Source organism: Nyctibius grandis, chromosome 8, assembly GCF_013368605.1.
Source record: "Nyctibius grandis isolate bNycGra1 chromosome 8, bNycGra1.pri, whole genome shotgun sequence".
NCBI lineage: Eukaryota > Metazoa > Chordata > Aves > Nyctibiiformes > Nyctibiidae > Nyctibius > Nyctibius grandis.
In genome coordinates this window covers 11591053-11605335 of record NC_090665.1, presented here as the reverse complement: position 1 = coordinate 11605335, position 14283 = coordinate 11591053, and positions in this window count along the sequence as shown.

Below are 14283 nucleotides of genomic sequence, written 5' to 3'. Positions count from 1 at the left end.
AACTGTACCAAATTGATCCTGTCTTCCCTTCACTCCCTTTCCCCAAAGCCATAACGGGTCCAAGTATTTGGTTTCTCAAGAGCATGGCAAGATTGTGTGGGACCCACATCTCCCCCGATGTTGCACAGCTTTCCAAGTCACACAGATTACTGGATCTGTCCCCAAAATTCAATCTCCTGCTGAGGCTGTGTGCTCAGCTGTTTGAAAGTACAGAAGAATTTCTCTTGATCAAAACAGGAAAGGGGCCAATGTAGTTTTGTTTCCATCAGAGAGGCTGTCAAAGCTGTTCAGAGGAGGAGCAGGAGCTGCATCCAACTCACCTCGTTCATCTGACAACAGCACCAGGGCAGAATAAAATCAGAAAGCCGGTGGTCATAGGCTCAGTCAGGTCCCACAACATCTTACCCTACAATCAGTGCCAACTCCTTCTCCCACTCAGTGGGACAAATCACCTGTGCATCCCGTTCCTCACTTCCTGGTAAGCTCAACCTGCAGAGATGCTGCAGACAAATGAGCTTCCCAGGAGCCTGGTTCTGTTACCATCAGCTCACATATCCAACACCTAGATATCTCCAGACATTGATACACAGCATATTTGTCTGTGTGTTCATTATCTGTACAGCACTGTGGGCAGAGGTGTTCAAAGACAAGGCCTCCTGGACTGAATCAGGTGAAGTGTGCTGTCTGAGTTCTCCTTACTCGCTTTCTTGTTGCTGAACTTCTGGAGTCAATCTCAGGCCATGGTTTTCAAGCTGTTTTCCATGATTATAAACCATAAAACATCTTTTTCTTTACTAAAAGCTTAGAGTCACAAAAATCCCTCTGAATCCAGAATCTGAAGCCTCAGAACAAACGCCCATTCTTGCAAACATCACAATAAAATTACGTGAGCCAGCGATACTTGAAATAACACCCAATTTATCTTCCTATTTCCCCTGTATGATTATGTCTTTCATTTCACTGGGGTAGAGAACTTTGAAAACAAATGAGTCAGTTTGATTTTTGTTTCATGGAGAAGTTCATTTCCTGGCTCCTTACTTGCTCGCGATGTATGGCTGACGGTCTGCGTGTTTTCTGAAAAATGGAAAGACTTTTGAAACTTTGGGCTTTGTGAGCCAAGAGGGCAAGTTCCCAGCACCCTCCTGCCACCCTCCAATTTCAGTCTTCCACCATGCTCCCAGCTTTCATTCTCACAACCTTCCCATCACCAAACTCAACACGGCAGATGACTGACAGCCTTAAAGTTCAGCAAGATTTGACCTGATAGCATTACTTTAAAATGGCAGTAGCAAATAAATCACTCTCAGCACCACATGAGCCTGTGCTATGGTGGTGGGAGTAGAGGCTTGTGAGCCCTTCCTCCTGCCATGTAACCCTGACTGATGCCAGGGAGCAGGTGCAGCCAGGACACAACCACAGAGGTTTACCACTTGGAAACAGAGGTAAACCCCATCCTGAGGAATAAACTTTCATCCTTGAAGTCAAGCCCCTTTACTTGCTTTTCAAGGTGACTCCACCAGGTGACAGAGTGGTCCAGGGATTGTTGAACCTTTCCCCTCCCCAGACCTCTGGGTATTTTCCTGCATCCCCTCTGTCTGTTCTGCAGATGGGATCTCATCACCCTTGTCAGGAGGTTAACCATATCTCAGAGGGCATCCCCAAAACCTGTACTCAGCACCATTCCCCATACCTGTGGGAGCAGCCCTGCATCACTCCAGCCAAGGAGGCACTTGAAAACCTGTCTCCCTTTCAGTCTCTCCCAAATCCTCAGCACTTCGTCTCGCCCATGCAGCAGCTATCACGCTCTCACATACAGGCTTCTCCAGTCTCGCAAGGAGGTACGGCCAATTTAGCAGTACAATGAATGTACGTACATAAAAGTTCTGATTCAAACACTTCCATTAGATTTAGTCACTGCCTCCCAATATAAAATGATGGTGACACCAATTCCTCCTCAGCTCAAGTGACTAATTGTGACACAGAGGCAATTAGGCTTGGTTAAATGATCCATGTCCCTTCAAAATAATGGTCTGTCAAACTGCATTTGCCCAAAATAAGCCGGGATTGACTTGACAATCAAAATATCTGTTTCTCAAAAATTAATAAAAACCCAGAGTTCCTTGTTTCTCCATGCTGCAGCTGCAAAATTAAAGGGCTGCCTCACTGCGCATGGGAGAGGATGGGCCACCTAAGAGAGGTGGGAACAGACATTAAAAGGCTAGTTGCTGTTAGAGGAAACAGCTTTCACAAACTACTTGCTACAGCCAGAATAGAGCTGGATAGACTGCTCTGGCCTTTTGCAAGCCACCTCCAAAGTCTCCAGCACAGGCAATAGCTGGAACATGGACAGATGGACAGGCAGGGTTCTCTGGTCATCTGCTCCATACTGTTACTGCAGGTCTCCTCATCAGATGCCCCAAGCCACCATCATGAGCTTTGCTTGTTGCACCCTGAGGGTAATGCTCCATCTCTGGGAGCTTCCATCTAAAGCAACCCTGCAAACATGCATCTGTGGCCCATGAGGTGATCCTGCAAAACCTACAGCCCTGTGGGTCCTGAGAAGTGGATGAGCCACCTCGTGGAAACACCTTGCAGAGAACACAGTGCTCACAGAGAGCATGACACAGTCCACCTTGGCTATGGGGACACTCAGGAGATGGAAGCTGAGTTTCTCCAGTGTTCAGACAGCAGATCCCAGAGCACCCTGCACTTCCCCATCCAATATCCTAACCCAGAGTTAATAAGGGCCAACTCTCTAGTCTGTTACCTAGTTATCTGCCTCCACAGGGAGCTCCTGCTAATTAAGCGCAGTGGGTTAATTGGAAGAACCCACACAGACCTCCCTAAGGAGCAAGCCCCAGGAATGAACGCCCACTCATCCCTGCTGCCCCATCCCACCAAGGGTTGGTTAGCTCTTGCTGCACACCCACTACAGTGGAGGGCACTGGTCTCTGTGGGACCCCAGCAAAGGATGCCCTGGCAGCTTAGCTAATTTCTACATCACCCCCAAATTGTGTCGATGCAATTTCCATCCACTCTGCACAGCTCACTGCACCCGGCTCTGAAAAGGGAATTACAAAGCAATTACCCACATTAATGGAAGCAGATACTCTGTCCTGCTTGCCTTGCTGCTGTCTCTCCACCCCCAAGGGCCTGTGGCAGGAAGGTGCTGCAGAGCCATTTAAGCACAGTTTGTGACCTGCCTGCATCCCACTTCTTCACACACATCCTTCCACAGGCACAGTCCACCAAGGTGGCTTTTTAAGGGACTTTCCCAAGTGGATTCTCATATGTCTGATGCTGGTGAGTTCTCCCCTTGGAGACAATAATTTGTGTCTTTCTTTCTTCTCCCCCTTTCATTGAACTGAAGAGGAGCTTAATGTCTTTGTGACTCTGCCCCACGACGGCTTTGGCTGAAATGGGGCAATTGGCTCAAGGTTCCTGAGAGGAACCTTCTCTCTCAAGGCGTGAGAGATGGGGACCCAAGCTCCTCATCTCATTCCTGGGATGTGAAGCTAGAAAATGAGAGATTTCACATCCAGGGCAAATTACCACCTGGGAATCAAGAAGTGGCACTGCCTCCTCCCAAAATACTGGTCCATCCCACAATTTTCTCCTCCATGCAACTGCTTAAGTCAGTGTGGACTGAAGGCAAGGGTCCTGGGGGAGACTGAGACCCATGTTTGCATGCTAGATGAGCCCTTGCCAGCAGCAGAAGATGGAGGAGGGATCCCTGAAGCTTATATGTTGGGCATGTGACAGAAGGGAGTCAGAGCTGATGATGCCATAGGTCTCTAACCCCTGTGCTCCACAGTGAACTCAGCTGCACAGTAAGTAACTGACAGAAATAGCAACTTAACTACTGGGAGAGATTTTTCACCAAACTGTCATTTCATCTGTGACTGTCTGGGCTGATCTGCAAAAGAAGACAGTAAAATACCTCAAAAGAGATGTGGGAATACAAGCACAGTTCTTCACTGGAAAACCAAAAATCACTGATCTCTTAGGGATAGTGGTTTATTCATGTTAGTAGTCATAGCATAGTATAATCTCTTTCCCCCCCAGCATCCCCTCCATGTTTCATGGAGATTAATTACTTGTATCCCCCATTTTCCAATGGAGACAATAGGCCTATCACTTCTGCTCTAGCTAAGCCTCCCTGCTCCACAGGTACCAGTGCCTTTAGCTCTTAGGCTAAACAGATCAACATGACCAATGAAACTCAGGGTGGCTGTTTTCAATTTATTCCTAACTTCAGGGCTTCCTTCTTCTGAAACAGTGACCCAGACAAGTCTTCTAACCCTGGGTCTCCAGCCCCTGACACCCTGGGGCTCCCACTCACTCCCAGACTACAGCAAGGAGAAGAACTACAGCTCTAGGCACGGCTGGAGGTGGGCAGGAAGGCGTTAAGTCTGGAGCCACACTAGCTCTCCCCCTCCTGCAGTGGGCACTTCATCCTTTATTTATGGGGCAGCCTCCTCTGGATAGGAGACATTTAAATTTTTCAGCAAGGTCTATGTCCCATCACCCAGGGCAGTTTAAATTTTCACTCATTTCATCATGCACAGACATCAGTAGGATAGTAATTACAGCAGAAAAAGGATAAAAAAAAAGGTCAGTTCTGCAATGATTATCCCCTATGTAAAATAGAATGATGTATATTTTACAAGATGAAAATGATCAGCCTGTTGCACCACTCAGCCCTACCCACACATGACAGAACAGAGACATTAAAAGAGCTTCTCATTAAGGTGTTGTCTCAGCCAAAGGACATTGCTGCTGAAAACAACCACTAAATGTGAGAAAGCCCCACATAGCACTCAGCTGTTTTTGAGCACGATGTGACCAATAATGTCCAATTGCTCATCAAAAGGCAGCTCAAGAACAGAAAGTTGTTTGGCACAGGAGCCTCCAGAGTTGTAACATGGGATGTTTCCATGTAGGGTGCTGGCATCTAACTCTCAAGGGCTCTAGTTTTCAAAGACCTGTGAAATCCCAGCTCTGAGACAGCAAGAGAGTCATTGCAGTCCATGGGAAGCCCCCAGGCTTGCTGCATCCTGTCACCAACACACCAAGCACAGAAGCTACCACTGCCCCAGATGCTGAAAGAGACGGTGATACAGAAGAGCTCATCTCCTCACCAGACCGGGTATGATCATCAGGCATGCTCAGAGAGATTAGTTTTATGTGTCAGAGAAAGTCCAGGCTCCTAGAAGAAGCTGCTGGGCAATTTGCACAGCTCAATATAACAATTTGCTCATGGATAATGTTAGGGGAGGGACAAGCAATGCTGTCTGAGTGCTAAAAAGGAGAGCTAGTCATTGCCTTGCCATCAAGGCATCATTCCGTGATCATTTTGCCAGATTTTATTTAAACGGCTAATTACTGCTGAAAGAGAAGAGACACTCACTGAGCTGCACAAGGGCAGGGCAGGAAGACCACATCCAGTCAAAAGGGAGGGCAAGCACTGCAAGTGGTCCTATCCCTCCTCATTGCTGGGGAAACTGAGGCATTGAGAGACAGTGACTTGTTTATGGTCACACAGGGAGGCTGCTGCAAGGGTAGAAATAGAAATCCCATCTCACACCTCTCAACCTGGGAAACTCAACTGCTTTGCCTTCCTTCCCAAGCCACCTAACCCCATCCACTGGAGCTGTGCATTTCCCTCGTTCCCACCCCTCCAGGCCACTGCCCCATGTTGGAGGGCTGCAAAAGGTTATCAAGTTTATGGACTCGAGTTCCCTAACAGCACAGCAAAGAAGTAGCTCAGTCCAGGGCAGTCCTGCACAGAAGTCCCTGCTTCCAGGCCACCATGGCAGAGGGAAAGGGGATGCCACTGCGAACCCCACTTAGCACTTCTGGAAGGGGAGGCAAAAAGTTTGTTTGTTTTTCTTTCATGCACTGGAAGCTCTCTAATTGCACTAGACTTATTCCCAGAGAAGGGTGTAATTAAAAGAGAATGGCTCCCAGTCCTTTATCATCATGAATATTAAAGAAAGATAAACACTACATCAATATTCATTTAAACAGAAACAGAAAATGAAAAGCAGGACTTGATCCCGGCTGTCACTTCAGCATTTTATAAATGAAATAACACTGTTGAGGGGGGGAAGAAAAAAAATACCACAAAACAATAATGACCTTGGCACAAAACAGCTGGGACAGGCTGGAATCAGCAGCCACCCCATGCCACATCCTTCCTCATCACCCTGTCCCCAAAGTTAGTTGCTTCAGAGGAAGGTGCAGGACATTCCCAGGTTGACAGTTCCAGCATTAACTGGCCCAGGAGCTGGGATTCATCTCACCTTTGCTTGCAGCACTGATGCACAAGTGTTTGGTAAAGTCACTGCATAGATGTACAGTTCAAACTGGATGCTCTTATTGACTACACCAACAGTCCATTCTGCTCCAGTGCTGCGGCAAGGCAACCCAAAACTTGCTGAGTGAGCCCATCCCCTTGCAGTCCTGTAAATATGCTCAAGATTTTCTCACTTGGAAATGGATCTAAGTCACATTTTCCATCTACCTTCTCCCTCTCCATCCCTGGTTTCACCTTTTGCTTCTCTTTTCCAGCACTCCCCCAGCATTGATGAGACATGAAGCACAGCTCACCACTAGCAGCTGCTGCAAGTAATGGGGCCAGATGGTCCTCCAGTCTCTTGTTAAGGCTGCTGGAGTCTCCTCAGTGACCTGTTTGGGTGGGTTTAATATCTTTATCACTATTTATATGTGGTAGCACACAGCATCTTCACACACCTCCACTGGCTATAGATACAGCTCACCCCCTGCACATCACACCCTCCAGCCTTCAGTCATCACAGACCGGCTTTCCCAAGGGAGCCCAGACTAAGAGCTGAGCAAAGGTTTGTGTGGCCCAGCTCAGCCCCTACAAGCACTATAAAGATAGTATTAAGGAGAAAATGGACGTAGCTGGCTTGCAAGAAAGTCCCCAGTGGCAAGATGAGCCTACATCCTTCTCCGACAGGAGGTCACAGGTGCCCCCACCCACACCACCAGCCTTTCCTGAGGACCAGGCACACCACACCTCACCCAGACTGCACCCCCTCATCCTGCTGAGCAGCTACTCATGCTCCTGCATGGCCTGAGCCTGATGGCAATGGAAACAGCAGAGGAAGTAGAAAGAGCACAAGGATCATGGAGAAAGAAAGCCCTCCCAAGGCTCAGTACAACAACATAAGCCCCAGCTGATCTGCAGCTATTTATGCAATTTCCAGGCTCCCTCTAACTGGTCCCCAGGCAAATCCAGTGCACCTGAGTCAGACCAGTGAGCAGCGTTAACTCTCAGTCTCCAACCACCCCCAGCAGCCGGCTCTGCTATGGGAGCACAGTCCTGAGCCATGCCCCAAAGCTGCAGAGCTTTGTCTGAGGTGTCAAACTGGTGTTTAAATTTCTTCTATCTGTAAGAAGGGCAGAGGTGTGTCTGGGTCACTGCCTGATGGTGTCTCAGACAGGCGCTGGCTTCAGCCTTCTCCCTTCACCATCGTGCCCCTGCTTCGTTGCTGCACTGCTTATGTGCTCTTGGTACCTGTACTCTGCCCCAGAAGTGGCCGCATCCTGACAGAGAGTGAAATCACCCATGTACAAATCGTTTTGCGATGCTTGAAATAGTCAGTATCCATTTTTGTGCTCAAATACACCCCCAAAGATCTCACTCATGAATGAATAATGCAGAAATTGCTCTCCACAAATACAGCCCAGGGCACCATCCCTCTCTGCCTGCTGCTGCCCTCAAGACTAACAATCTTCTTCCAAACCTACAGCTCATCATCAGCTGACGTTTTGTGTCTTGGAGGGGTTGGTTGGGGCATGAGTAAGAACCGAAACGTGACTTGAATGACATTGTAAATGCTGTTGTGTGTAAAAGCACAAGCTACAGCAGATTTTGAAGATAACTAATGACCCATTGCTGGGTCTCATAAATGCAGGTGGGTTGTTGAAATCCACCCAGCACTCCTGTCTCCAGCTATGTGATCTATAAGCTGTGTTCCCCCTCCAGCCTACAGAACGTGTTATGCATTGCCTGCCATTCGCGTGGTCTCTGTACACTTTCTAACGACAGGCAGCAGATGATTAACAGGTTGTTAATGAGAGCAGAGCTGGTGTTTGTCGATAATACTCCACAGCGAGTCCCACGCAGCCCACATGAAGAATGACTTCTCCCGGGCTGGTTTGGAGTAATGCACAGAGGCAGGCAAACAGCTTGAAACCCTCTCCCCGTATCCCTCCTTCACCAAGTCCTCTCCTACCCTGTGCTTTGCCACGAGGTTTCAGTCTTCATATTGCTGCTCCAAGGGATGGTCAGTGGAAGGGTTAAATGTCCAGACCTTCCCTGGATGGGGGTGCTCAGGGGGCTGGGACAGCTGGCCCTTCAGCTGGCCACATTAAAGGCAGCAGCTCTGGGAAGCATCTTTATCAGTTAGCAGAGCAATGATTTCAACATTTGTATTGCCGTTATGACTAGGGGCTCGGCCCTTCTAACGCCAGAGCATCTTGCATGCCTTGACAGTCATCCTCACTGTGAGAAAGAGACACCGAGGGAAACTGCGGTAGGGAATGTTGAGCCCCTGCCATGGATGCCATGCTGTGTGTGAGGTGCAGCTTCCCAGGCAAGGCACACATCCAGCTGTGGCTGTGGGGACCTGGGGGGTCTCTTCAACAGTAACAGGGTGTGCACTAGCATCAATGACTGAAGGACTTGTCTGAGACAATCCTTCCCACGCCCCCCAAACATCTGTATTACCTTCCAGCCTTAGCAGCTCCAAGCTGCCATGTCCCATTCCAGAGGTGGCCGCATGCCAGAAGCAAGAGTGCCTGAAAGGCCCTGCAAACATGTGGGTTTCCATGCTGGCAGCAGCAGGGGATGTTTCCACTCCTGACCTGGAGCAAATGAGTCACTTGGCACTGGAGCCTGTACAGGAAGAGCTGCCTCACCACCGAACCAGTCCAGCACCGGGGGCTTGCCATCAGTTTTGACCTCACCAAGTCCAGAAGCACTGGATGTCACACTGGCATTTCTCCATACACCAGACCTTACGTGGGTCCTTTTCTTTCCAGGCCATGTGCCTTGAGGTAGCCAACATCACGAAAGCAACACCATCAGCCTTGAAAATGCTTCCTACCAAGGGGGCGGACAGAGGCCTGAAGCATAAATATACACCAGCCATGGCAAGCGTGGGCAGTGTCCCCAGCCCCAGTGACACACAGCAAATCGCTTCCCCCCCCCAGCTCCACATAGGACTGAATGGTACCACCAGGAGCCACCACTCATGGTGAATTGCTCCGTGGTCACCATCCTACCTGGTGCCACCGTATCACAGACCCCAGCAGGCCGGTGGACCCAACACATCACCTGCAGGGACAGGATCGCTCATCACTGCAGCTAGCAAAGACCTGCAGGCTTCCATGTCCATCACAGCCTTGCCACCACCACATCTAGAAACGATTGTTGTGACTCAGTAGAGAGGTCTTCCCCTTGAGGGAGCTTTGAAGGGTCTACTGGCCCCAAGGGAAAATGGGCATCCATCTCTTCTGGTGGCAGGACGCTTCAGGTTCCCCAGGCTGTTGTTTTTCAGGCTTCCCAAGAGGAGAAAGAGGTTGCGTTTAGGGCAGAGTTATGGAACCAGAACAGGGGCTGCAGACCCAAATGCTGGGAGCTACGAGGTACAGGAATCACAGTGAACCCTGGGCATGTGAGCAGGGCCTGCTGCCATCAGGGCCAGCAAAGACTCACGTCATGGTTCAGCACCCACGAGCTTCAGCCAGGCCAAGCTTTTGGAAATGAAAAAAAAGAGAAGGAAACAATGCCCTCAGATTTTTCTGGGTCTGTCTTATTTTTTTGTCCAGGGGAGCAAGGTCCTGCAAACAAACTGTTGATTGAGCTCAGCCGGCTCACTTTATCTGTGCTCGGGAGCACGGCACAGCGTGCAGTCCCCTCCAACACCGCGGATTTGCTATCATCCCCTGCCACACGCTTAATCACTTCAGTCACGCCACACTCTGCCCCCGCTGCAATTTCACGGCCGCGCGGTCAGGGGGAACTCACAGCGATTTGGGCTCGTCTGAAAGCATTACAACTGCGTGCTGCCTTTTAAAAGGACATTGGTTTGCACGGAGAGGGACTGGCCATGGTGGGACCCTTATAGGGACCAGAGCTCCTGAGTGACTCACTTGACACCAAGAAAAGGGCTTGGACAAGCAAAGGGAGCTGGGTCCAGGCACTTGGGGATAGAAAACAGACCCCTTCCCATGCCAAGAGCTCCCCTGGACTGGGGAGGGCATGGGGCATCGGGCTGTGAGGCAGGACTGTAGGCTTCAAAGCCTATCCCTGCCCCAGCTTTCCTCTGGACTGCTCAGAACAAGTTTCAGAGGTCTTTTTCTCTCGAAGGTGTGCAAGCGATGCTCTGCTGCCTGCCTCTGTGGGTACTAAGTGCCTAAACCCTTCACAAGCCTTGTGCCTCTTCTTCAACAGTTGCACAGGCACAGCCAAGCCTATGCACCATTCTGTCATGGTGGATGATGTTTCAGCACCTGAAGTCTCACACTCTCAAAAGCACTTAGGGGCTTCCCTCCCAGTGAAACACAAAGGGGAGCAATGCTAAAACACCCATCGAAGTCAGGGCCAACACACGAGGTTATATACCAGGGCAAAGTCACAGATCTGGGAGCTGTCAGGAACCAGTGATGCTGTGGTTGGAACCCAGCAGTAGGAGAAGATATATTTGACTGCACCAATATATGACACAACATTCTGATTTCTCTGGTTTTATTTCAGTGTTATATGCATTTTTCCTCTGTGCACCCCTTTGGGCTCCCCCGAGCACGCCCCAGTCTCAGCAGAGGAGGGAATGTCAGGTTGCCGAAACAATCCTGATCATCTCATATCAGTCGTGAACGTGCTCTGACAGTCAGGGTGCATCCCGTGACCTGTGTCTCACTGTGCGCATATAGGGGCAGAGGATGGAGCTGAAAAGGGGAAAAAGAGGGCTCGATATTTCCATCCACAGTGTTATGGATCTGATTTTCTCTTGTAGATAAACAAAGCATCGATTTATTGCAAATAGCCACTGGGCTGTGCTGATAGTGCACTAGATTTTTTTTTAGGTACCTTCCAGTCGATGCTGTGTGCTACCTCACCAAGTCACCTCTGCAAAGGGCTGTGGCATGAGCTGTACCGCAGGGCAAATGCCAGAGGAGGGTCAGCATGGACCAGGGCAGGGAGGGAAAGTTGGGTGCAACTCCTCTGTCCCAAAAAGCCATCCCACCTCTAAAACCTCTCCTCACCCAGCCCACAGGGCAGAATTACCCGTGGGAACTGCCTGCAAGGAGCAGCTCTGAAAGCCCCCCGGTGCCCAGCGCTGCCCGGCGGCCCCGGGACCCCCGTGTCGCCCGGCGCCCGGGCCCGTCCCCGCCAGCCTCCCCACGCAGAGATTCCAGTGCCATCTAGTGGCACGCGGGGCCCCGTGGGACACACGACGTCCCCACCTCCCGAGCAGCACTCTTTCCCCGCTCACCGCCCCTGTGCATGCCGCCTTCAAGCTGCTCTCCCCTCTTCTCCACAGCCTCCCTTTGCCATCACCCTACAGCCTCTTTCTCCCACCTCTGAGTAGCCTCCTTTCCCCATCTCCATGTCCCTTCTTTTCCCCATTGTCATATATCCCCCTTCTCCCATGCCTGTACATGCTTCCTTTTCATCCCTCCAGCTCTGGGCCACCCCTGCCTGGGACCATCACAGCACAGCATGCAGCAGACTCCAAGGGCAAGGGACAGCAAAGCCTCAGAAGCATTTGTCTCATCCCAAGCTCACAAAGCAAGGAGATGGATTTGCCATGGGACTATCTATCTGCCCTGTTCAGACTCCTGAGTGTCTCTGTTGTCACCTCCATGCCCTGTCCCCCAGTGACATCCCCAAGGTGGGCCTTGCTGCCTCCTTAGCACTGGGGCTGCAAAGAGAACCTGCAGCAGGGTGCTGTGGGCCCCACCAGCAGCTCTCCAAGGATGGCTTTGGTGGGACCTCATCAGTGATAAGAGCCACGAGGGGGCTCCAGGAACCCATCTGAGCCGGATGAGAGATGCCAGGAGCAGAGCTTGCATCTCCTGGGAGGATGGAGGAGAGATGCTAGGAGCAGAGCTCACATCTGGAGGATGAGGTCTCCTCCAGCGTCCAGGGTGGAGGAGAGCTGGAGACATGTCACAGCTCTGTCAAGGAGCAGTTTCTGCCCTAACTTTTGTCCCTGTCACGTATATCCTGCCAAGGAGCAGTGCACATGTTGCAATGTGCCCAATACAGGGCCTGAGAGAGGTTGTGGTGCAGGCTGTGCTGGCCTGACCCAGGGGGCAGCAGGGCCACAAGCTCTTGCAGGACACTGGTGTTCAGTGTATGATCATTTACACAAGCTGTGGATTCATCCCACAGTCTTATTCCTGCAGGTCCACATTTATCCCTCACAGCTGTTCTGTCCCTGTCTAACTCCACTGAGTGTAGGGGTATTATTTCCAGGAGGTGAATTTGACCCCAGGACTGGTTTGGAGACCTGAGCCACTTAGTAGCGGACTGGGACACTGCAGGTGATGTGGCTGGGATTTGGAGCAGGAGAGAATGGGGATGCATGAGGCTGCAGATAGATTTAGACACTTGGGGACAGCAGAAATGAGGTTGTGGCCATTCAGCCACTGCCTCTAAACTTTCTTTAGGACCCCTCGTTGTCTCAGGTCAGATTTAGGCAGAAAAAACCCCGATCCCTGAGCTTGTCAGCATGAGCCTGCAGGGAGCTACAATTCTGCACACCAAGGGGTTTGGGAGGCTGGTGGATGGGGATAAGCATCGGGGCAAGGAAACCCTGCATGATATGATAGTCTGGCAGGAAAATCAGCTCAGAGGGCTGCTGGTGGGGTCTACAGTGACATGCCTCTCAGGCATCCTCTCCTGCCCTCCAGAGCCTGCAGAGTCAGCGTAGATGCTTTAAGCCCATGCTACACCCAGCATCATGGTCCAAAACACATGTTGAGCTTCTGTTGCCGCTTCACGTGTCCCAGTCCAGTCTCACAGTATAAACACAGACTTTGACCCTCAATGATCTGGCTTGAAAGAGGCATCGGCAGGCAAAGAAAAACATCACTTCAGAATTAAAGTTGCCCCTGAATTAGAGAAGCTGTTCCAAAAAGCTATAGAAGGCTGTCGTGATGGAAAAATGAGTGTATGAAGGACCCACCCTGCAGAACAAGCATGGAAAAAATAGATCACAATGTATTCAGGGCTCAGACAAGACCACACTTGCCTGCAAAAATAAAGCCTTGCGTTTGACACATTGCTTGCATATTAATTAATTTGATCAGCTTGCCTGGGTGTGGTAGCATGAGTGAGAGCTCGTGTCTGTACAGTGATGAGCTGTTAAAACTTCCCAAATAGAGGCACAAATAATGGCAGACTGAGATCTTCCCTTTGCCCAGAGCCTTTCTGCTATTTTTCTAGTGCTTTTCCACTCACATTTTTTTATTTTACTTCAGTGTGTCTCCTAGGTACCATTTCTTCCCCAGCGCAGAACCAGAGACCTGTGGGAGCAAGAGAAGCAGCTTCTGAGCAGGAAGCCAAGGAACAGTCACCCCCCAGAGCACAAAGACAAGAAATAGGAAAAGAGGAAAAGAGGAAAACCCTATTTTCTTCACTCTATCCCCTTCCCTGCCAGCTTCTCTGGGATGGCTGGAGGGGCAGGAGCCGCCGCAGAGGCTGGCGTTAACATCGCCCCTTTAACAGCAGCGCCGCAGCCTGACATCAGCGAGCTGGGGAGTCCGGGGAGGGCTGGGAGCTGCTGCTCCAGGAGTGGTGCCAACACAACCCTGTCTCCCTGCCTCTTCCCCGCTCTTGTTTGTGTGTGCCTTTTAACACACCGCATATGTATCCGTGTCTGCCAGTGGATGTCTGCAGGGTTTACATTAACCAGCTCAAGCTGAAGCTGGTAAACAGCTATTAAAAGTTTTGCTCTTCATGTCTCCAAGAGTGTCATCTCTGGATGAGGGAGTCACTTCCATCCTTTGACTTCCTACGTGCTATTCCCTTGTTTGCAGCCCAAATAGACCTTCTTCCCACTTAGCTGCGCAGACAAGAGGGGTTTGGGTCGGTTAGTGCCTGGCACAGGGAGGGGAAATGAATCTCCCGTGGCTTAGCAGGGAGTGTTTATGCTTTTACCTGTTTCCTCAACAGGAGGGAGTCAGGGTTAAAACCCGTAACTTTACTGTTTAAAGTTCTTGCTCCTGAGCAGAGTCCGC